The following is a 23,317-nucleotide window of genomic DNA, read 5'->3' as shown; positions in this document are numbered from 1 at the left end:
CAACTTAACAAAACTCCAAATCATTGACTGAATGATGTGGAAGCAAGACCCAATTAATCAAAATAATACCTACCAACATCTAAAAGCTGTAAATAGAGTTAAAACTAACTTGGCTTAAACACTTACTTAAGGGCACAATAGCATATTTACAGACTACTTCTGTATTCACTTAGACTGATATGGGTGGACACTGGAAAGCTTATCTGACCAATACCCATATGCAGTCTTACATTGCTCAATGGAATCCATATTCTCTTATTTCAAAGGATTGGGTTTACTCTTCTCCATACTGAGAACATTATTTCATCAGTACATGTACACCCAGCTGTTACCTAAACAAATTCCTTTCCTCATACCTTAGATGTATATTGTCATTGCAAGTGTCTTGTGTCTTAAGGGGAAACCTGGACTGCATTTTACTTTGATTTGTTTTTTAACTTTGTTTTACTTCATCAGCAGAGCTTCTTGAGCCAGCATATACTGCATGTGTAATGCAGTCATTCACTTTCATTGTCATATATTACTAAACAAGGGGAATTAAATTTCTGCTACATAGCACAACAATGCCATGTCACTATGTCCTTATTCAAGCTGACCATGACAGCCTAGAACACAAATTTAATCAGTCATATTCTAGGCTGCATGATCTCATTCGCACAGGCCTGTTCAGTGGCAGGTGGGTGGCCATCTGGAAATGCAAAGGTTTCCATCCTAGCTTTATGGAAAAGATGTTTTTCTGTTCACTTTATCTTTTTAATGGAGTTTTCCATGATAAGCTTTGCCTGATCATTGAAGGGAAGATTCCTTTCACAATTTTCTGTTTTCCATTTCATCCAGAGAGCTCCTATAAAATGACAGGTAAATATAGGCATGCAAGTTCCACTGGCATAAGTTAGACTTCCCCATACTGTACTTGTTGCTGCCATAGTGGCTGCAGGATTTTGGTCACAGCCTCAGGCATGCATTCTTGATTTTTTTCCATTCCTCTAAGTGTATCCTATTTATCTGATGCATTAAACACCTACTTTAACACTTATGACCATCATTTAAAGGTCAGGGTTGCATATGTTCTTGTTAACAACTACAACCATACGAGCACAGACATATTTAAAATAACAGAATAAAACTGGTGAATCATTCGAAGTAACCGCTGATACTGTGGTTGCCCCGTAATCATTCCTCCTTGTGCTGAGAATTACAGAGCTGTGCACTGGCAGTCAAGTTCTCAAATCCATCTTGACTTGCTCTGACTTATCCATTTCACTGCTTAATGAAAAGCAGAACTCTTTTATAGGTCTCTGTGTACTGCACACATGTTATGCAGTTCTTTGCTGGGGAGCTTAAGTGAGAGGTTGAAAGTATCAGGGGATAACTGGCTTGCCAAGCCTCAGTCCATCATTGTAAGCAGAATGTATACTGTTTTGTAAAAAGCTGGGGATATGGTGATGCTAACATTAGTGACTACACCTTAACATTTCCTTTGTCCAGATCCTTGTTCAGTACAAACTCAATACAGAGATGTCCTGTACCATGTATGTTTTTATATATGCTTATGAAAAAATGTATGTTAGGCTGACATTTCTCTACAAGTATAACAAGTCACCTTCCCTTTAGATTTGTACATGATCTTTAGTAAAATAGTAAAAAGTAAAATGTCAGTAGCACAACTTAAAAACTCAAAAAAAAATCAGTGTAATTTTAGGTCATTTGTCATTACGTGTCAACAATGCATTCTCAGCTGTTGAATCTGGCTGTCTGCCTCAGATATAATCAGCTATGTGGTAGTTAAATTGTAGTATTTAGAATATGTTTGTAGAAAGAGAGCAACTTTGTAATGCTTCATTTTAAATCATTTTAGAAGATGACAGGTTAGCCTAGAGGTGAAACTTCTTTGTGGAAGGTGACTCCATCCATCATAGTAAAGAACTGTGAATTACTTGAAAATAGTGCTGTAATTATGTTAAGTAACAGCAAAAATTCAGAACATGTTAAAATCTGCACTGGATATATTAAAATGGTCACAGAAATGCATACTGAAATTATTGTGTTCTGTTACACCTCTCTACATAAAAGCTATCAACTCTTATAAGACATATTCAGTGATGCCAAATTTCCACATAATATAAACAAAAGTGATGGTTCATGGCTAAACCTTTTCTGACTAAGACATTCTCAGACATGTAAGATGTTGGAATGTATGAATTATATATAAAGTATTAAATACAAATTATTATTTCATTCCATTGTAAGTTCTGCCAAGCAGGTTTACTGTATCCATTACTGTTATAGTATTCTGTACATGTGTACATCCCAGCAACATGGTGCATTGTTGGCTTTATAATCAGTAACTGTGTTCAGCTGCTGTACATGCTGAGATCGCGATACTACCCTAATTTGTGTTGTTACTTACCCAGTGCATCATTTGTGTTGTTACTTACCTGGTGCATTATTTTGTGTTGTTACTCACCCAAAGCATCATTCATGTTGTTACTTACCGACTACATTATTTAGGTTTTTACTTACCCAGTATGCACTGCAGGCTTTGATGATGGCACTTGGGTAGTTACTGTACCATTGTTGTTAGTAACAGGTATTAGTACAATTAGGTGCTGTGATGGTACCTAATATACCATGGATGTTAGGTGCTTGGTGTACCTCCAGGACTGATAATAACTCTTAATCTATGAGCACTGCTGTTGCTGACACTTCTTAATTATAATACTTCATAAAACAAGACAAGTATAGACACTGGTGCTTAATTCACCCCGGTGACTGTGATGGTACTTCACATACCTCTCAAGTGTACCTCATTACAAGGAACATTCCTAATTTTGGGTCTTAAAAAGTCCATGTTCCTCAAAAGTTCCACATTGAAAGTATCTGCCATATATTCTGTGTTAGGAATTTTTTAACTGATATCCATGGTAAATAGTAATGAACAATGTTAATTTATCATAAGGACTTCTTATAAGTATAAAGTAGCACACTGTAACCATTCAATGATCTTCCTAGTTGAAGTTAGTAAGCTGTTTGAAAGTGTTCCACATTATGCCCATTTGTTCCACATTTGGAGAGGCTGTGTTCCTCATTTATAAGATGGAAGGTTGAGAGCTATGGTACTTCATAAAACACAAGAGGTAATAATCCTTTGCATTCCTAAATGCTGATGACAATGTGTAATACACCACTAGTGCTCATATTTATTCTGGTCCCTGATATATCTAAAGTGCTGCTATAGTTGTACATTGTGACTCTTAATAAGCCATCAATCTTGGTTATAATACTTTGTACATTAAATTTATTGATGATGACATTCAATATATCATGTGTGATGATGGTGCTGCTTTATGCACTCTGCACACTTAAGATAATGCATAGTATACCCTAGGCACTGGCACTAATACATACTGGATAATACACTTGGTAATACATACAAGAGATTGGTACTGATGCTTATTCATAGTTTGGTGCTATTGTTTTATGTTCTCCAGGTACTGGGGCTGGTGCTTAATACACTCCAGATGTTGATGCTGGTGCTTATTAAACCCCAGTGATTGGTGGTGATACTTCATACATTCCAGCTTTTACTTAGAGCACTCCAGGTATTGCTGATGTACCTGAAGTGTTGTTGGTGGCGGTGCTTAATATTCTCCAGATGTTGATGCTGCTGCTTATTAAACTCCAGAGATTGGTGGTGGTGCTTAATAGATTCCAAATTTTACCTAATGCACTCCAGGTATTGCTGATGTACCCCAGGTGATGTTGGTGGTGCTTAATATATTCTACATGTTGATGCTGGCACTTAATGCATCCCAGGTATTGGGGGGGTGTTCAGTACACTCAAGCTGTTAGTAATGGTGGTTATTATAGTCCAGATGTTCATGCTGGCATTTAATACTTGACAGATAATGGTGATAGTGCTTAACATACTCCAGATCTTAGTCATCATCATCTTCTTTCGGCTGTTCCCATTAGGGGTCGCCACAGCAGATCACCTGTTTCCATTTCTTCCTGTCCTCTGCATCTTGCTCTGTCACACCAACCACCTGCATGTCCTCTCTCACCACATCCATAAACCTTATCTTAGGCCTTCCTCTTTTCCTGTTACCTGGTAGCTTCATCCTTAGTATCTTTTTCCCAATATACTCAGCATCCCTCCTCAGCACATGTCCAAACCAACATAATCGTGCCTCTCTAGCTTTGTCTCCAAACCTTCCAACCTGGGCTGACCCTCTAATATACTTATTCCTAATCCTGTCCACCCTCATCACACCCAGTGCAAATCTTAACATCTTTAATTCTGCCACATCCAGCTCAAACTCCTGCCTTTGTGTCATTGCCACTGTCTCCAACCCATATAACATAGCTGGTCTCACTACCCTCTTGAAGACCTTCCCGTTCACTTTTACAGGTACTCGTCTGTCACAAATCATTCCTGACACTCTTCTCCACCCACTCCATCCTGCCTGTACTCACTTCTTCACCTCTCTTCCACATTCACCGTTACTCATCCACCTTTGCCACCTCTACTCCTTGCATCCTCACCATTCCTCTATCCTCCCTCTCATTCACACACATATATTCTGTCTTAGTCCTGCTGACCTTCATTCCTCTTCTCTCTAGAGCATATCTCCATCTCTCCAGGGTCTCCTGTACCTATTCCCTACTCTCTCTACAGATCACAATGTCATCTGCAAACATCATAGTCCACGGGGACTCATGTCTGATCTCGTCTGTCAACCTGTCCATCACCATTGCAAATAAGAAAGGGCTCAGAGCTGATCCTTGATGTAACCCCACCTCCACCTTAAACACATCCGTCATTCCCACCGCAGACGTCTCTGCTGTCACACTACCCTCGTACATATCCTGTACCACTATTACATACTTTTCTGACACTCCTGACTTCCTCATACAATACCACAACTCCTCTCTAGGCACCCTGTCATATGCTTTCTCTAAGTCTACAAAAACACAATGCAACTCCTTCCAACATTCTCTGTACTTCTCCATCAACACTCTCAGAGCAAACATTGCATCTGTAGTGCTCTTTCCTGGCATGAAACCATACTGCTGATCACTAATCATCACGTCCCTTCTTAACCTTGCTTCCACTACTCTTTCCCATAACTTCATGCTGTGACTGATCAATTTAATTCCTCTGTAGTTACTACAGCTCTGCACATCACCCTTATTCTTAAAAATCTGTACCAAAACACTTTTTCCCCATTCCTCAGGCATCCTCTCTCTTTCCAAGATTTCATTAAACAATCTGGTTAAAAGCTCCACTGCCATTTCACCTAAACACCTCCATGCTTCCACAGGTATGTCATCTGGGCCAACAGCCTTTCCATTCTTCATTCTCTTCATAGCTATCCTTACTTCCTCCTTGCTAATCCATTGTACTTCATGATTCACTATCTGCACATCTTCCAACCTTCTCTCCCTCTCATTCTCTTCATTCATCAACCCCTCAAAGTACTCTTTCCATCTCCTCAACACACTCTCCTCACTTGTGAGTATGTTTCCCACATTATCCTTTATCACCTTTACCTGCTGCACATCTTTCCTAGCTCAGTCCCTCTGTCTAGCCAATCGGTACAGGTCCTTTTCTCCCTCCTTAGTGTCCAACTTTTCATACATAGGTTCATAGGTTCATAGGTTCATACTAGGCTATCTGCCCGAGGGCATTTACAAGCCTAGCCCATAGTTTTGTGGCTTACGCCACCCCTTTAGTTTGGAGAAACTATGCCCATTATTTTGCTGTGCCTCTGTCGAGCAGTGACACTGAGGTAATCCCTGGGGTATATCTGCGATCTCCCATCCATTGGTCAAGATTCCTCTTGAACAAGGCCAGCGAGGTGCTCTGCCTCACATATACCGGGATTTTGTTCCACAGCATAGGGAGTCTTTGGGTGACGAATCTATCCCTCCAGCACGTCCTATTAATAACTGTGTTGAGGTTTAAGTCTCCCGCCCTTGTGGCTCTGAGGGATCTAGATTTTTTTGAGGTGAAGCATGTTCATCAAATCTGGGTTTGACATGGCCTTGTATGTCAGGCACAGGTCACCTCTGAGCAAGCGGTAAGCAACTGAATAGAGCTGGAGTTCTTTCAGTCGGGCAGCATAAGACAGATATTTGAGACCCTTTATCCTTTTGGTGAGGAACTTTTGTGGCCTCTCCAGCTGCTGCAAGTGTCGGGTCAGATACATTCCGAATGGGGCATTGTACTCAATCATTGGTCTGATGAGTGATGAGTATAGGGGGACTATGACCTCCCTTGATCTAGATGTGAATCCCTTCATGATAAGGTGGGCAATGTAGAAGGTCTTCCTAACTACTTTAGCAATATGAGTGTCAAATGAAAGGCTACTGTCAACCTGGGTCCCCAGGTCCCTGATAACTTCTTCTGTGCTCAGTGGATTGCCACCTATATGGTAGCTAGGGGTAACCTTGTTTTTCCCGAAGGGTATGACTATGCATTTCTTGGCATTTAACTTTAGGCCATGGCTCTGGCACCAGTTATCCGTTTCTGTGAGACCCTTCTGAAGGATATCTGTGTCAGATATGTTTTCGACTATGGCGCCCAGTTTGCAGCCATCTGCAAACTTTGTCAGCCATAACCCTCCTGTGTTTGCCTGTACTTCAGAAAAGTAGATGCCAAACAAGAATGGGCCCAGGACTGAGCCCTGTGGGACACCACTTGTGACAGGCTTTGAGGCTGACATGGCGCCAGCAACTCTGACCCTGTGGGTTCTGTCACTCAGCCAGTTTGTAACCCATCTTGTGATGTATGGGTTTACATTTAAGCTGATGAGTTTTTCAGTGATACCCGAGTGGGGTATTGTATCGAAGGCCTTCGCCAGGTCGAGGTAGGCTGTATGGACTGCCTTTCCCTCATCAATGGCCTTGGTGACTGTTTCGAAAAAGTCAACCAAGTTTAAAAGGCATGATCTGCCTTTGACAAAGCCAAACTGGGTTGTATCCAAAGTCTGCAAATTCCCTATGTCTTTATTTATGAGATCCATTATGATCCTCTCCATGGCTTTGCAGATAAGGCTTGTCAAGCTAATGGGACGGTAATTTCCAGGGTCGGTGGAGGCACCGCCTTTGTGAAGTGGGACCACAGTCACTGTGCGCCACTCCCTGGGTATGATCTGGAGGTGAGACTAAGATTAAACAGCTGTCCTAACTGCGGGTTTAATTCCTCGTTGAGTTCGTGGAGCACACAGCCGGGGCCACCATCAGGTCCCATAGACGCTGTGTTTTTTGCCTTGGAGAGAGCAGTTCTCACCTGGGCGTTAGAGATGTTTGGGGGGCTACAATCATTTGGTATAGATATCTCTCCTTTTGGGGGGGGGCAGAAGTTTGCACTGAACCTGTCAGCCAGTATGTTGGCAATGTCTGTAGGATCAGTAATCTTCACATCATTTTGAACTAATTCTGAGCATATCTGGGAGTTTCCTCCAAGGTTTCTAACATAGCTAAAGAATGCCTTATGATTGTCTTTTGAGTCCTTAGCTATTTTTCTCTCAAAATTAGCTTTGGATGATTTTATGAGAGCTCTTAGCTTTTTACTTATAGTGATCAGCGGTGTCTTACCTTCATATGCCTTATCCTTAGCCTTCGCCACCTCTCTCTTTGCCATGCACCTCATCTCCTTATACTCCTGTCTACTTTCTTCATCTCTCTGACAATCCCACTTCTTCTTTGCCAACCTCTTTCTCTGTATACTCTCCTGTACTTCCTCATTCCACCACCATGTCCCCTTGTCATCCTTCCTCTGTCCAGATGTGATACCAAGCTCCTTTCTAGCTGTCTCCCTTACTAGCTCTGCTGTAGTTACCCAGCTATTTGGTAACTCTTCACTGCCACCCAGTGCCTGCCTTAACTCATCCCTGATTTTAGTGATGGTGCCTGCCTTAACCCATCCAGATCTTAGTGATGGTGATTAATATATTCCAGATGATAGTGATGGTGGTCACTAAACTGGAGGTGCTGGTGATGGTGTATAGTATACTGTACAGGTTAGTACTGGTGTTTAATGCACTCTAAATGTTACTGATGATGCTTAATACAATGTTTATGTTGGTACTAGAGTTTAATGCACTCTAGGTGTTGGCGATTATAGATAATACACTCTGTATGTCGTTACTGGTCTTTAATACATTCTAGATATTGATGGCATTGTGTAATGTATTGTATGTATTGGTGCTGCTATTTAATACACACTAGATGTTGTTGATGTTGTGTAATGTACTGTATATTTTGGTACTGGTGTTTAATACATTCTAGATGTTGGTGAATTTGTTTAATACATTCTATATGTTTGTAATGGTATTTAATACACACTAGATGTTGTTGATGTTGTGTAATGTATTGTATGTGTTGGTACTGGCATTTAATACACACTAAATGTTGATGTTGTGTAATGTATTGTATGTGTTGGTACTGGTATTTAATACACACTAGATGTTGATGTTGTGTAATGTATTGTATGTGTTGGTACTGGTATTTAATACACACTAGATGTTGTTGATGTTGTGTAATGTACTGTATGTGTTAGTACTGTTGTTTAATACATTCTAGATGTTGGTGATTGTAATGTACTGCATATGTTGGTACTGGTATTTAATACACACTAGATGTTGATGTTGTGTAATGTACTGTATATGTTAGTACGGATGTTTAAAATACTCTAGCTGTTGGTGATGTATAATACATTGTATGTATTGTTACTGGTGTTTGATACACTCTAGATATTGGTGATGTGTAATGCACTGTATAGGTTAGCACTGGTGTCTAACACACACTAGATGTTGGTGATAATGTTTAATACACTGTATAGGTTGATATTTGTGCTTAATACACTCTAAATGTTTGTGATGATGCACAATACGTTTATGCTGGTACTAGAATTTAATACACTCTAGATGTTACTGATGATGGGTAATACACTGTATATACACTTTTACTGGTGTTTAATACACACTAAATGTTGGGGGTGATGTTTAATACACTGTACGGGTTGGTACTTATATTTAGCACACACACACTAGATGTTGGTAATGATGATGATGATGAACACCACCACTGGTGCTAGCGATAGCACTTGGTGTATCATTGGTGAGTGATGGTATTTTTTTTTTCCTTAAATAAATTTTGCAGTATATTACCAAGACACAAAGGTATCACAATGCTATCATTTTGCTTTTAAAATTAGCATGCCTAATTATATAACTACATGTATTTCAGTGTGTATGAAAAAATTTTACTGTCTCATAGCAACATCTCTTAATTCCTCCACCTTTCTCTACACACAGTTACTGTCTAACTTGACATTTTGTGGTGGACAGATTCTTGCTAGCCACTTGCCCGCATTATAACATCTACAAATATCTGCATTTAATGCATGAACTATGAACTATGAACCTGTGAACCTAACACAGTGAAATGAGCAGTGCAGTTTTACACTGGAACACATCTTCTGAACTTTCCATTGTGTTTTTTTTTTTTTTTACAGGAGGCTCACCCTCTATAAACAGTCAGGATTGATTCCCAAAGAATCAATCCCATCTAATCTCATAAAGGAAACCCTAAAAAAAAAACCATGTATGTTGTATTATCTAATACCTTTATTGGTCCAGCCTTTTTTTCAGTTTGCTATCAAAATTCTAGTAAATTTTAATAGAAATATAGGTATGGACAAATGCAGCCACTTTTGCCAGCCCAAAACTGTTAGCATTCACTGTGGCATCCCTCCTCTGGGCCAGAGTTCAAGGAGTGATTTCACATATTGGGGAGCAGTCGTGTGGATATTAATTGAACTTCTGTAGCCTGTAAGCAGTTGCCACTAAAGGTGAGTGTACTCTCAGCAGCCACAAGGTAAACATACAGAGTTTCATTTTTTATAACAGTTTTATTTATTAATTTTTTTTTAGTTAGTTTAGTCAGGGAAAGCAGGCAAAGATGTCACCAGAGGATTATGGCAAGCTGACATTGAGCCAGTTGGCTAAGGTGTGCAAATCCAAAGGACTGGTGCATGCCAACCTGCTTAAAGAAGAAATTATTTCAGCCTTAGTCACAGCTGCAGCACAGACCAGCAACCAGGAAGACAACCAGTCTGGTGATGGGGATGTGCAGCCCTCCGAAACAGGACAGCTCACCTTTTCCTCAGAGGACTTAAAAATCTATCTGGAGTTAAAGAGACTTGAACTGGAGGCAAAACATGCAATTAGAATCGGCAGACAGACTGCAGCATTTGGAGGCTGAAGAAAATGAGAAGCAGCGTCAGCATGAGAGGGACATGCTGACTGTTGAACAGGAACATGGAATAATGGGGAAAGGATTAACCAAACCCCAGAAGCAACAAAGTTCGGTAAATTTCTTCCACAATATACAGAAGGTGATCATTTTGATAGCTTTATTCATATATTTGAAAGCGTATGTAAACAGTATGATGTTAATAAAGGGCTCTGGGTACAGTTTCTGACCCCTTTACTCCATGGTAAAGCTGCAACTGCTGTTTCTAAATTGTCTGATAGTAATTGTTTAAGTTATGACAAAGTTAAACAATGTCTATCGGAATATTTTAAATTAACACCCGAAGCTTACAGAAAAAAACCTTGTGAGCATAGACGTAGGGCAGGTGATTACACTGCTGAGCTCAGCACTTATTTTCATAGGAGGGTAAGTGGGTGTCAGAATGGCAGACTTTTTGGTGAGGGAGCAAACCCTTACTTAGCACTTTGCCTGAGGACATGAGACTCTCATTGGCAGACCAGGAGTGTAACTCTGCAGATGAGCTGGGGAGAAAATCAGATCTCTCCTTGGCAAGAAGGGTACCACTGCACAAGAAGGGGATACCCAGTGCTGCACATGGATATAAGGGAAGCCATGATGGACAGCCTAAACCACTCCAACAGAATTCACCATTAACAGGGGCAGCCACTAGTTCAGGTATATGGCTAGGATCAGGGTGTAGATGTTTTAAATGTAACCAGAGGAGCCATGTGGCATACAAATGTCCATTAAAGAAGGGTGGAGAACAAAAGATGAGGGAGCCAGCAGGTGGGAATAGCACCATCCTAGTTGTAAGGTGTTTGGAGACAACAGAGGTACCAAACTATCACCAGAGATTGTATCCTAATCTATATTAGTGGATGGAAACAAGCCACTGCCAAGATAGATACAGCCTCTCACATAACCATTGTAAAGCTTGCAGTGGTTAAAGAGGAGCCATACTTGCTTGGGCAGTCAGAGATTTAGGAGGGACTCCATTCCAAATACCTTTGGCCAGAGTTGACCTTGGATGGGAGGGTGGAAAAGGAAGCAAGGAAGTAGGTGTGTTTGAGTATATTCCTGCAGATGTCTTGATAGGGAATGATTTTGATAATGCAGCACCTTGTGTGCATGCAGTCACATGCAGTCAACCTTAGAGACAGGCATATGGGTCTCGTAGCTTGGGGGAGACCCAGACAGACACCTGAAGCCTGGGCTGATGATGTGGCTATTTCAGGGAGAGAGCTACCCTGTAGCAGTGAGCCTGAAGGTGAGCCACAGCTGTTGATAGGTACCAATGTTCCCTTGGACAGAGTGATTGCAAGAGCAGAGGTGAGTGGTGGTACCCAGGCTGACAGTGAGGCACCACTGTCAGGAGATATTAGACTTCCTGTGAAAGAGGAGTTGGGAAGGGTCACAAAGATAGAGTTGAGACAGGCTCAGCTCTCGGACACTACATTATAAGGCTTGAGGGAGGTATCTAAGGAGGCATCTGATTTTCAAGGAAAAGGGGAGTCTGTATACTGGAACAAAGGGCTACTGTATATAGAGAGTGGACCCCTGAGGGAGGGCTAGAGGGTGAGGTAATACAGCAGTTGGTAGTACCCAGAGCCTACAGTCTGGCATTTCTAGCCATAACCTATGACATTCCTTTTGCAGGTCATATGAGTCTAAAGCATACCAAGAGACGTATTATGCAGAACTTTTATTGGCCTGGGATTGCAAAGGATGTAACAGGGCACAGCAGAAACTGTGAGCAGTGCCAAAAAGTAGGCAAGGCAGGAGACAAGGGCAAAGCTCCTTTGATGCCTTTGCCTGTGATTAAGGAGCTATTTCAGTGGGTAGCTATGGATATTGTGGGTCTTCTGAGTACCCCAAGTTCCAAAGGGAAGACATATATCCTAGTGGTAGTAGATTATGCTAGTTATCCTGAGGTGGTGGATCTGTCATCGATTGAGGTTAGATATTTTCAGCAGGGTAGGTTTCCCAAGAGAAATACTGACTGACAGAGATGCCAATTTCATGTCAGACCTGCTGGCTTGTCTGTGGGAGTGCTGTGAGACTACCCCCTACCACCCCCAAGCTAATGGTCTTATGGACAGGTTAAACTCTACACTAAAGGCAATGCTAAAGGCATTTGCAGACCAGTTTAAGTGAGAGTGGGACAAATATTTGCTCCATCTTCTGTTTGCATACAGAGAGCTACCCCAGGAATCTACAGGTTTTTCACCCTTTGAGTTGCTGTATGAGCATAGGGTAAGGGGCCGACTGAAAGAACTCCAGCTCTATTCAGTCTCATACCGCTTGCTCAGAGGTGACCTGTGCCTGACATATAAGGCCATGTCAAACCCTGATTTGATGAATATGCTTCACCTCAAAAAATCTAGATCCCTCAGAACCACAAGGGCGGGAGACTTAAACCTTGACACGGTTATTAATAGAATGTGCTGGAGGGACAGATTCATCACCCAGAGACTCCCTATGCTGTGGAACAAAATCCCGGTACATGTGAGGCAGAGCACCTCGCTGGCCTTGTTCAAGAGGAATCTTGACCAATGGATGGGGGATCGCAGATATACCCCAGGGATTACTTCAGTGTCACTGCTTGACAGAGGCACAGCAAAATAATAGGCATAGTTTTATTCAAACTAAAGGGGTGGCGAAAGCCAAATAACTATGGGCTAGGCTTATAAATGCCCTTGGGCAGATAGCCTAGTATGAACCTATGAACCTATGAACCTATGAGTGGGAGGGTAAGTGTGAATCCCACAAAGAGTCTATTGTGGCATATGTCCTAATCTTCAGAACAAGGCCTAGGGATTTCATAGGCTTGGCCCAGGAGAACTTGGCAGGATCACAACAGCAGAAAAAGGTCTGGTATGGCAGGAATGCTCGAGCCCGAGAGTATGCTGTGGGACAGCAGGTTAGGGTGCTCATTCATATCAGACACAATAAGCTGCAGGCAGCTTGGGATGGACCCATCAAAGTGGTAAGGAAGGTCAGTGATGTTAACTACATGGTAAAACTGCTAGGCAGGGGCACAAACTGTACCACCAGGTGGGTTCACCCACGTTTCCCAGTGAACCATGATAGGGAGACCCTTGTGCTGAGTATTTGCAGTAGATGGCAGGAGGAGCCTGAGGGGGATCTGATGACTGATCTCCTCAGTGAGGCTTGGACTGACACCTCAGTGGAAGCTGTAGTAATATCTCAGCAGTTATCCCATACGAGGTTGAGAAATCTGAGCAGTGTTACAGGAGTTTGTGGACATGTTCACAGAAAAACCTTGGTGCACCCACCTGGTGCTGCACCATGTGGATACAGGACTCCAAAGACGTATCAAGCAGGGGCCTTACAGGGTACCTGAGTGAGTCAGACAATCTCTGAGAGAGGAAATACAGGAAATGTTGGAACTGGGAGTAATCTAGGAGTCTAGCAGTCACTGAGCCTCCCCAGTGATGCTGATACCAAAGAAGGATGGCAGTACCAGGTTCTGTGTGGACTACAGAAAACTAAACAGTCACACAGAGTCAGATGCTTACCCCATGCCTAGAACAGCTGGACAGCTGGGTGGGGCTAAGTATATGACCACTATTAATCTGAGCAAGGGCTACTGGCAAGTGCCCTTGACTCCCATCCCTTGAGAGAGGTCAGCTTTTGTGAATCATTTCAGCTTGTATGAGTTCTCGAAGATGCCCTTTGGGATGAAAAATACCCAGTGACTTTCCAGAGGGTGGCAGATTGTATTCTAGCAGGAGCAGGAGATTATGCTCCTACCTGGACAACATTGTCATCTACAGCCATTCATGGCAAGAGCAGCTTCAGGGAGGTCCTGGGCAGACTGTGAAGGGTAGGGTAGACCATTAAGGCCAATAAGTGTTGAGTGGGTATGGCAGAGATCTCCTACCTGGGACATATAGTGAGGAGTGGTAAGATAAGGCCACAACCTGCCAAAGTGGAAGCTATTAGGTGAGGGAATTCTTGGGGACAGCATGATACTATAGAAAGCTCATTCCCAATTATAGTACAATAGCTGCTCCTCTCACAGACATGATGAAGAAAAACAGGCCAGATAAGGTTGTGTGGACTGCAGCCTGTGAGCAGTTTAAAAGGACTTTCGTAGGAGCCTCTGTTCTAGCTATTCCAGATTACAGCAAATAATTTGTTACAAAGGTGGATGATTCAAACCATGGGGTGGGGCTATACTCAGCCAGGTTTCCTCATAGGGAGAAAAACACCCTGTTGGATATCTCAGCAGTAAACTCCAACCCAGGGAAGAATTTTATGCAGCTGTAGAAAAAGAATGTGTAGCCATAGTATGGGACTGCAAAAGCACCAGCCCTATCAATATTTAAGAAAATTCACTGTGGTTACACACCACAATCCCTTAAGATGACTTCATCGATCCAGCCAGCAAAATGCCAAGTTATTAAGGTGGAGCCAAGGGTTGCAAGCATGTGACATGACAGTGCTGCACCATATTGGGGTCAGCAATGCCAGTGCAGATGGTCTCTCAAGACAGGGTATGGGTTAATGTGTTCACAGAGAGCCTTATTTCCCTCAAGCAATGTTCCTCCAGCGTCACTTAAAAAACTACCTTAAGCCTTCAAAGGGGGGAGACATGTGATGATGTGAGGTAGTACCAACTGTGCCAGGGGGAGTAGGGCAGTGCATGTGTAATATATGGAAGCATAGCTAGCTGGAGTTTTGTAAAGAATTAAATGTCTTGTGAATATCAAACTGATTTGTACAGATGATTGTGTTAAAAATGTATTTGTAAAATTGCTTGTGTTAAAAATGTATCAGCAGTGGGTCCTGCTAGACAGAAAAGAAATATACATGTATGTCAGACTGCATTGTTACAACTGATGAAATGTATATGTTTTAAGATAGGATACTGGAAGGGAAGGGATTTAAGCTCAGCCTAGCTAACCTTAAGAAAAATAGCTGGAAATTAAATGACTTGGGTTAGGCCATAAAGATTTTATCTCACAGGTCTGATTGCAGCCAGAGACACAGTGTCTGTGAAAAGCCTGGACTAGGATCCTGCTCTGTTGTCCTTAGTGGTGAACTATTTGCTACACTAGGGTGCCAGAGAATGGCTTATTAGTTTCTGCAGGAATGGTGGAAGTGTTGGAATTGGTTTGCAGTGTCCAGATGTTGTAATAAACCTTGGCTAAAGTTCTATCTATGTATTGTGACACATCAGTGCCAGATCCTGGCTCAGTTTCTGGTGAGAGGGTAGTGTGGGAAACATAGAGTCAGGTGACCATATGTGATGTCATTCTATAGCCAGCACTGAAACTGTATTTGAATACTAGTGACTGATGTGAGGAGTAGTGCAATGTGTTTCTGGACCTCACAAGACACTCATTCACTTTCATCTTGCCTTGGCTTAGTAAGTAGCTAGGGTACAGTAATTCTTCAGTCAGTTAGAAAAATATAGTGAGATTATCTAAATGTTGTTCTTTTTCTGTATCTTTCTGAGTCTTTCCATCTGAGTTGGGGTTTTTTTTTGTTTGTTTGTTTGTTTGTTTTGTATTTCCTGTGATTGAAACTCTGTTATTTATTGTAAATATATAGTCAGCATTTTCATGTTTTTATTATTATTTATTATTAAATATATCTAAACCTTTCATTGTGGCTGGTCTTTTAGATAATATTTAACCTTTGGGAGTACTTACATTTATTTAGTGGCACTATGGCTCCACATTTCTTAAAGTCTTGCTGCTTGGTTAAACACTACCATTTGAATAAGTATTAATTTTAATAAGTTTAATTAGGTACTCTGGTAAGAGCCTTAAAGTAGCTGACTGAGGGTGTTTCAGTGGCAGTGCATCTACCATATAGTCTGGGTGGAGGTGGCAAAGTGGGTAAGCTGTGCCAGCCTTCCCCAGTTGTGTGTGTGTGTGTGGGTATGTGTGTGTGTGTGTGTGTGTGTGTGTGTGTGTGTGTGTGTGTGTGTGTGTGTGAAAATCTAATCTCAGTGACAGTGTGTGCGACAGCTACTTTGAACAGGGACACCGAGAGCACTGATGTCACAGAGAGGGTGGTGGAGGACTTATTTGGAACACCCGGCTAAGGACTCAGCTCTATAATGGTCAGTGAGGAGTCTTCTTTGGGGCCTGGGGAGAATGCCTGGCCCCTGGACTGGAATGTGTATTCCCTGTGTGCTCTTAAGGGAAATTTTACTTGGTGCAGAAGACTGCATCTGAAAATACAATGTGTGTCTATTTTTCTCACAGTGAATGTCCTCACCGGTGTCAGTGGTGAGGAGTGAGGCTCCTTGATCACTAGCCCAGAGGAGGACCATCACATTTACTACCATGATATTCATATAAAGCCACCTTAAAAATTAATACATTGTCACATATGTTAATATTTAGTTAATTGTTCTGGTGGTCCTATACATAGATTGTAATAACTCTGTGTAGTGTCCCCTGTTTTACACAATACCAAACACTTCACAAGATCACATTTTTGTGGTTTTATAAAATAAAATAAGGTCACCTCTTAAACATCTCAATATAATAGGAAATAGACATAATGAGCGTAACTGTTTTGCATAGCCTTGATCAACAAGCTCTTTTATTAATTTCATTAGTTACCATTGGACATTCTCACGTTTTTGCTGGCATTCTTTAGTGAGAACTGCCAACAGAGATATGACTTATTCATCTTTAGGTCTGATTAAACTACAAAACTGCTCTAAAAACTTCTGGTTTCATAGTCTCTAATTCATTCACGAGCAAACATTATCAGGCTATTTCTTTCATTCTCAACATTTCTATGGACTTTGAAGTTTAACTCACTAACAGCAATTATGTGTCAACCTATTTTGTTTCATTGCTTAATGTATGATAGTTCACATTGGCTTTAATTGCATTTAAATAAATTAGTTTAGCCTTTTTTTTATTTATAAATATTAAAACCAAAAAAAAAATAGCATGTGAACATGAAGTCAGAAAAAAACTAAAACTGAAAGAAAAAACAGCCCATGTAGTGCTGTGCTTCCTGAAGGAGCCAAAAGAGTAAACGTTCATAAACAATAATAGGACTTAAGATATCTCTTCAATCAGTGAAGCTCTTACCAGAGGTCAGGATCAAACCTTGTACCTTGTGCATAGCAGGCAAATACCTTAACCATTGTGCAACTGGTCCTATAATTAATGGACAAAAGCGCTCAACTGTTTTATTGTTTTTAATATTAAAGTGGATTTTGTTATTTACACCTTACATTCTGTCATTCACAGTATTATGGCTTGTTCCTAAGGAAGATGACTTTTGAGCTTGTTTTTGAACGTTTACTGTTTTTGCTTCCTTTGGAAGCACAGCACACTGTGGGCTGTTTTTTTCTTTTAGTTTTTACTTATAAATATATTATTTTGATCAGCCCATCTGTTCAAAATATCCAAACAGTTATGCATTATAAGCTGATTATCTGTACTTTTAATTACTTTGCCAAGCTTTATTCTGAGAAATGTTTATATCCACCCGAATCAGTCTGAAAACTTATGGCCCAAAAATGGATGCCCATGACATATTTTGTCCATACCCCCATTATCTTGCCTCTTTGACTATTATATCTCACTTCTCATTTTCTCGTACGTAATTTTCATTTCATTTATCATTTTTGTTAGATATTCAGCTACTAATCTTGCCAACTTGTTAGAGGCTCCCAAACTGACATTTTTGTTAGCCATATTAATATATGTTATACTGATCAAAATATGTTAACACTTTCATTAATAAGCACACAAAAGAGGTATAGAAAACTGAAGACTAAGGATAGTATAGTTCAAAATGCTTGTCTTTATTCATGAAAATATTTCATCAGATGAATGAAACAGTTAAAGAGCCATGGCTGTAAATACTCTGTCACTTTACTAAAAACTATCGCACCACGGTTGATCAATTAGCAGTCCTTTAAAACTAGGTAAGATGATTGTAACAATCATAATCTAACTACAGTTTGCCTAAGAATGCATTTTATATTTATAACATAATTCAAGTCTTAACTGCCTACAAAACTCTATAATTTCCAGTAAGGTTTCGGAATCATCCTTCATTGGGGCTATTACAACTTAATCTAACATAAAAAAGTAATTAGTTTGCAACTAACACAAAGGGTTGAATGCTTATACAGGACATCCACTCTTGTTTCTTTTTGATCATGGGTGTATTCATACACTGTTTATGACACTTTACATGTTGTCTTCTCTATGTAAAATACATCATAGACATCACATTATGCTAGATAAACAACATACAAGGAGAACAGCAAAAACAATTATTAGGAGTCCCAAAATGTCCTCCTATTTTAAGCCAGAGTGACTTTTTTGTCATGTCCAACTTTTAAGCTGCCTAATTGCAGATATTGCAATGGAAAACCTACATCATGCAGCCTTTGAAAAACCTCGACAGACTATATGAAAATTATCATCTACACTGGTAAGTACTTATACACATTTTAAATCATTAGCATATAAGTAATAAAAAAAAGAAAACATTCTGATGAATCATTCTATAAATTTGTCCCTGCAAACTGGAACAATAACAAGGCAATCTAACTATACAACCTACTGGATCATTCTATAAAGATATTCCTGCAAAATGGAACAATCTCCATAAAGGGCTAAAGAAGAAATCTAACTATACAACTCCGTATAATCTTCTGTTATAAACTCAAAAAACATCTTCAAACCATTAATAGCTGGAACTTTTTCAGGGATGCATATTAATCGCAGCACCCCTACTATAATATAATACTATATATAAGCTTATGCACAGTGGCTATAACAACCATTTCTTCAAACATACTGATGTTCTTCATGTTTCACTGTTGCAGTCATTACATTTGGGTAATCTGCTGGCAGGTTGCCCTCAGTCAGCCTGATTAACAAAGTCTTGGGTCCTGTGTCTGTTGCTGTCCCTTCTTCCATGACGTCAGGTTGTCAGGGGTATAAAACATGCAGCCAATTCCATTACATCAATCTTTCTTGCTGCATAGTGCCCAAAGCAGAAGCAGCTCACAAGTGCCGGTCAGCCGACTCCTGAAATTTTCATTTTTGAGTTTCAGAACCGAAGTTTTCAACTAAAAGCTAAGTACCCCATTGGGGAAACTTTTTCTTGCTCCTTACCAATGTAAGTCAAAGTTAATAATTGCATTACTTGTGGGAGGCAAATACCTCATAAGGATTTTCATTTGTACTGTATTCCTTGCCTAGGCCCTGACCACAACGTACCTTGCTGTCGGTTTTGTGCTAAATTTAATCAATGCACTATTAAACCTCAATATATTTTTGCTTCTAAATATTTTGGCTCACGATTTAATTATCCAGAAATGTCTTCGGTTAGCAATCCAACTACTGGTATACCTAAAAAATGCAAAGAAAAAGACAAAGACAGACTGTTGAGGTCCAAAACTGTTGACGACGCTTCTCCTAAGCCAGTCACCAGTTCACCAGTACTCAGTGAGGCGCTTTTGCAGCCCCTGATACCCACTATTTCTGATTTGCAGGCCTCTACTGAGACCCATTCGGAGTCCGGTAGGCCACGAGAGGCTTCAATTATGGAACTCACGGATGTCTCTACCTTAGATGGTTCCGGAGCCACTGTACAGGCACCGGCTTCTAAGGGTGTTTCTAGGCCTACAGATTTGTATATTAGACTGACGCCATCTTAAAAACTAAGGCCAAAATCTAAATCTATGTCTAAAAAACTGACGCCTGGGCCACATATGCAGGCCCCTATGCCTAAAAAACAAATTATCAAAATGGCTGAAGATTTAATTACTCTGATCAGGGGTAGCCAACCTCCTCCTTCTAAGAGGCCTAAGCAAGACATTGATTATGAATCTTCTAAACAGGATTCTATTTCTTCTGACTCTTCTAATGAACAGAATTTGTCTATACCTACTTATGAGGACTCTGATGCAGAAGATTCCAGTCCCTCTGCTTCACCCCTGAGGATTTTTCTTTTGGGGAAACTTTACATACCTTAAGGGAACATTCCCACTGGAAAAGTCAGGATTTCTCTGAATCTAAAAAGAGACTTAGGGATTTTCTTCTTCCTCAGCATAGGCCTTTGGCTATACCTCCTGTTCTAGACATTGTTGATGATGTTTTTTCAGAATCTAGCATAGCTCCTGATTCCCTGCCTCTGGCTCCTTGTAAGCCAGACAGATACTACAGGGTTCCTGACTCCCACAAATTCCTTTTCAAAAATCCTATTGCTGATCCTGAAACCATTTCTCAGGGTCCCAAGGGCATTGAGGCCTCTACTGCTAAAAATCCTACCCTTTCTGATAGAGATTCCAGGGCGTTGGATAGATGGGGTAAGAAGATTTACACTTCTGCAACCTTGGCAATCAGGGCTTTAAACTGTCAATTTCATATGCTTAAATATCAACAGCATACATGGGACTGCTTAAACAGAAAATGATGTTAATTTCTGACTGTGTGGAAAATAAAGTTTTACAGGATTTATTGCATTCAGCTAAACAAGTTGGAAAACATACTTTGCAATGTGGTTTTGATTCTTTGGAGGCCTCTTGCAGGGCTGCTGTAACTGGGTCTGTGCTTAGAAGGCATGCTTGGCTCAAAGAGCAAACTCTGCCTGATCATGTTAAAGCAAAATTGTTGGATGCTTCTTTACAACAGGACTGTCTCTTTGGTAATAAGGCTGAAGAAGTTTTAAAAAAGATGGAAGATAAAGCTAAATCTATGCAAACTGTGAAAGATTTCTTACAAGTGCAAGCTCCAAGATTTAGTAGGCACTGGCCTACTAAGAACTGGTCCTTTCCAGTTCCTTCAAGAGCCACTCAAGTGAAACCCAGACATTCCAAAGGCTCCAGGTTTCAGTCACAAGGGACATTTAGAACAAAATAATGGGGTGCCTCCACCTCCAAATCTGGAAACAACAAGGCACCTCCCTATGGTAAACAGTCTCAATGACTTCCCTCTACACTCAACAAGCACTTACCTTTTAGCCACCCCTTTGGGGGGAAAATGGCACTTCATGCACGAAACTGGCAACTTATAACCCAGGACAAATGGGTTTTAAATATAGTATCCCAGGGATACATATTTCATTTCCACATTTTGCCAATCCCAAACGGATGGCCAGACCTGCCTCCAAATCAGTGGGCAGAGGCCCAAGTTCTGTCCCTCATGAACATGGGGCTATTCAACCAGTACCAGAAGAGGAAAAGGGACAAGGTTTCTATTCAAGACTTTTCCTGGTACCCAGAAAAGACAAATCATGGCGTCCAATTCTGGACTTATCTACTCTAAACACATTTCTGGACATTCCAAAATTCAAGATGCTGACTCTTCAACAGTTACTTCCCATGCTAGGCAAAGATGCCTGGTTGGTAACTCTAGACTTAAAAGAGGCTTACCTGCATATCCCAATCAGGGAATCTTGCAGAAGATACCTCTGCTTCAAAGCAGGCTACTTACATTACCAATTCTCTGCACTGCCCTTTGGCTTATCTACTGCACCCAGGGTCTTCACAAAGTGCCTGGCTCCAGTAATTGCATTTTGCAAGCAAAGAAATATTCAGATATATCCATACCTGGACGATTGTCTAATTCAGGCAGAAAACAAGGACATTCTTCTAAAGCATCTGATGTTTGTAAAAAGGGTTCTAACTTGTCTAGCGTACACCATAAACAAAAAGAAATCACAACTGGTGCTCTCTCAAAAAATTACATTCCTGTGTGCAAGCTTGAATACACCTGCCCAGATGGCTTACCTTACGCCAGAAAAGCAAATTCAATTGGTGACTTACTTCAAACAGGTGGCCACAAAAACCCTGCTATCTGCAAGACAAATTCTGCAAGCCTTGGGGTTCATGGCCTCCTGCATTCTTCTAATTCCATATGCAAGACTGCATATGAGGAAACTTCAATGGTACATAAAAAATTTATGGAGCCAACATTGTCACAGCCTGGAAACAATGAATGTCCTTCAAGGATGCATCTGCAGTCATTACATATGGATTGTCCTGCCTCAGGCAGCCCTTCGGTCGGCCGGATTCCAAAGTCTGGGTCCGGCGTCGGCTGATGTCGCCCTTTCCCCGACGTCAGAGCGCCTGGGGTATAAAAGTGTCAGCCGACGCCATCTTCCTCAGTCTTTCTTGCTGCGTGGTGCCCGAAGCAGAAGCAGTTTGCAAGTGCCGGTCGGCCAGCTCCTGTAACTTCAGCTACCAAAGATTTCAAAAAGCTAAGTACCCCATTGGGGACTCTTTCTTGCCACAGCCGATGTCAGATCAAACGCTTAAAGTTAATAATTGCTTGACTTGTGGGAAACAAATACCTCATAAGGATTTCCATTCCTACTGCCTCCCCTGCCTAGGCCCAGACCACGATGTCTCGGCCTGCACTGCCTGTGCCTCCTTTAATCGACTCACTCTTAGGCGTCGGTCGGAGTTTGCAGAGGAATTTTTTGGGGCTAGTTTCTCTTATATTATGCCGTCGGAGACTCCGACTTCTCATTTAACCAAAAAATGGAAGGACAAGGACCGACACACGTGGACAGTGGTTTCGGCTGAAACCACGCCTAGGCCTACCGCGAGTGTCTCGGTTTTGGCTGAAACCGAGTCCTTGGTACTTCCGACCGTAGAAACCGCACAACCGACAACCTCGGCCCCGGAGGCCTCTTCTGAGTCGGTTATAGATTTACCCTCGGAAACCGGTGTTCAGGAAACTACTGACACCATTCCCCTAGACAAAACTACACCAGCATGTGGAGCAGCCAGGCCCCCTGCATCCATGTCCATAAAAGCATTCACTAGGGCTAAAGCTGCTAAACAACAAAAATCTCTGCCTCCCAAGACTATTCCTCAGGGATCCACTACAGGTTCACAGAAATTAAGTTTGGCTGAGGACCGTATTTACTTAGTTAGGGGCTCTCAGCCTCATCCGGACAGGGGCTCTCAACCTCCTCTAGACAAAAGGCCCAGGGTTGAGCCCGCTGATCCACAGTCCTCTGATGAGGCCTCTGATGGCTCTGCTCTTTCAGACTACCAGGA

The 23,317-nt window shown here is 41.3% G+C and overlaps 1 protein-coding gene across 1 annotated transcript in view; it reads left to right on the top strand.

Annotated features, from left to right (window-relative positions):
• The window catches only part of FBN2 (fibrillin 2), a 2,449,070-nt gene that overhangs the window by 1,539,980 nt on the left and 885,773 nt on the right, over positions 1 to 23,317 (top strand). The window lies entirely within an intron of this gene.

Source organism: Protopterus annectens, chromosome 2.part0 (assembly GCF_019279795.1).
Source record: "Protopterus annectens isolate FY-2018-M chromosome 2.part0, PAN1.0, whole genome shotgun sequence".
NCBI lineage: Eukaryota > Metazoa > Chordata > Ceratodontiformes > Protopteridae > Protopterus > Protopterus annectens.
Note: the sequence above shows the minus strand (reverse complement) of the source record. Positions and strands in the feature narration are given on the sequence as shown.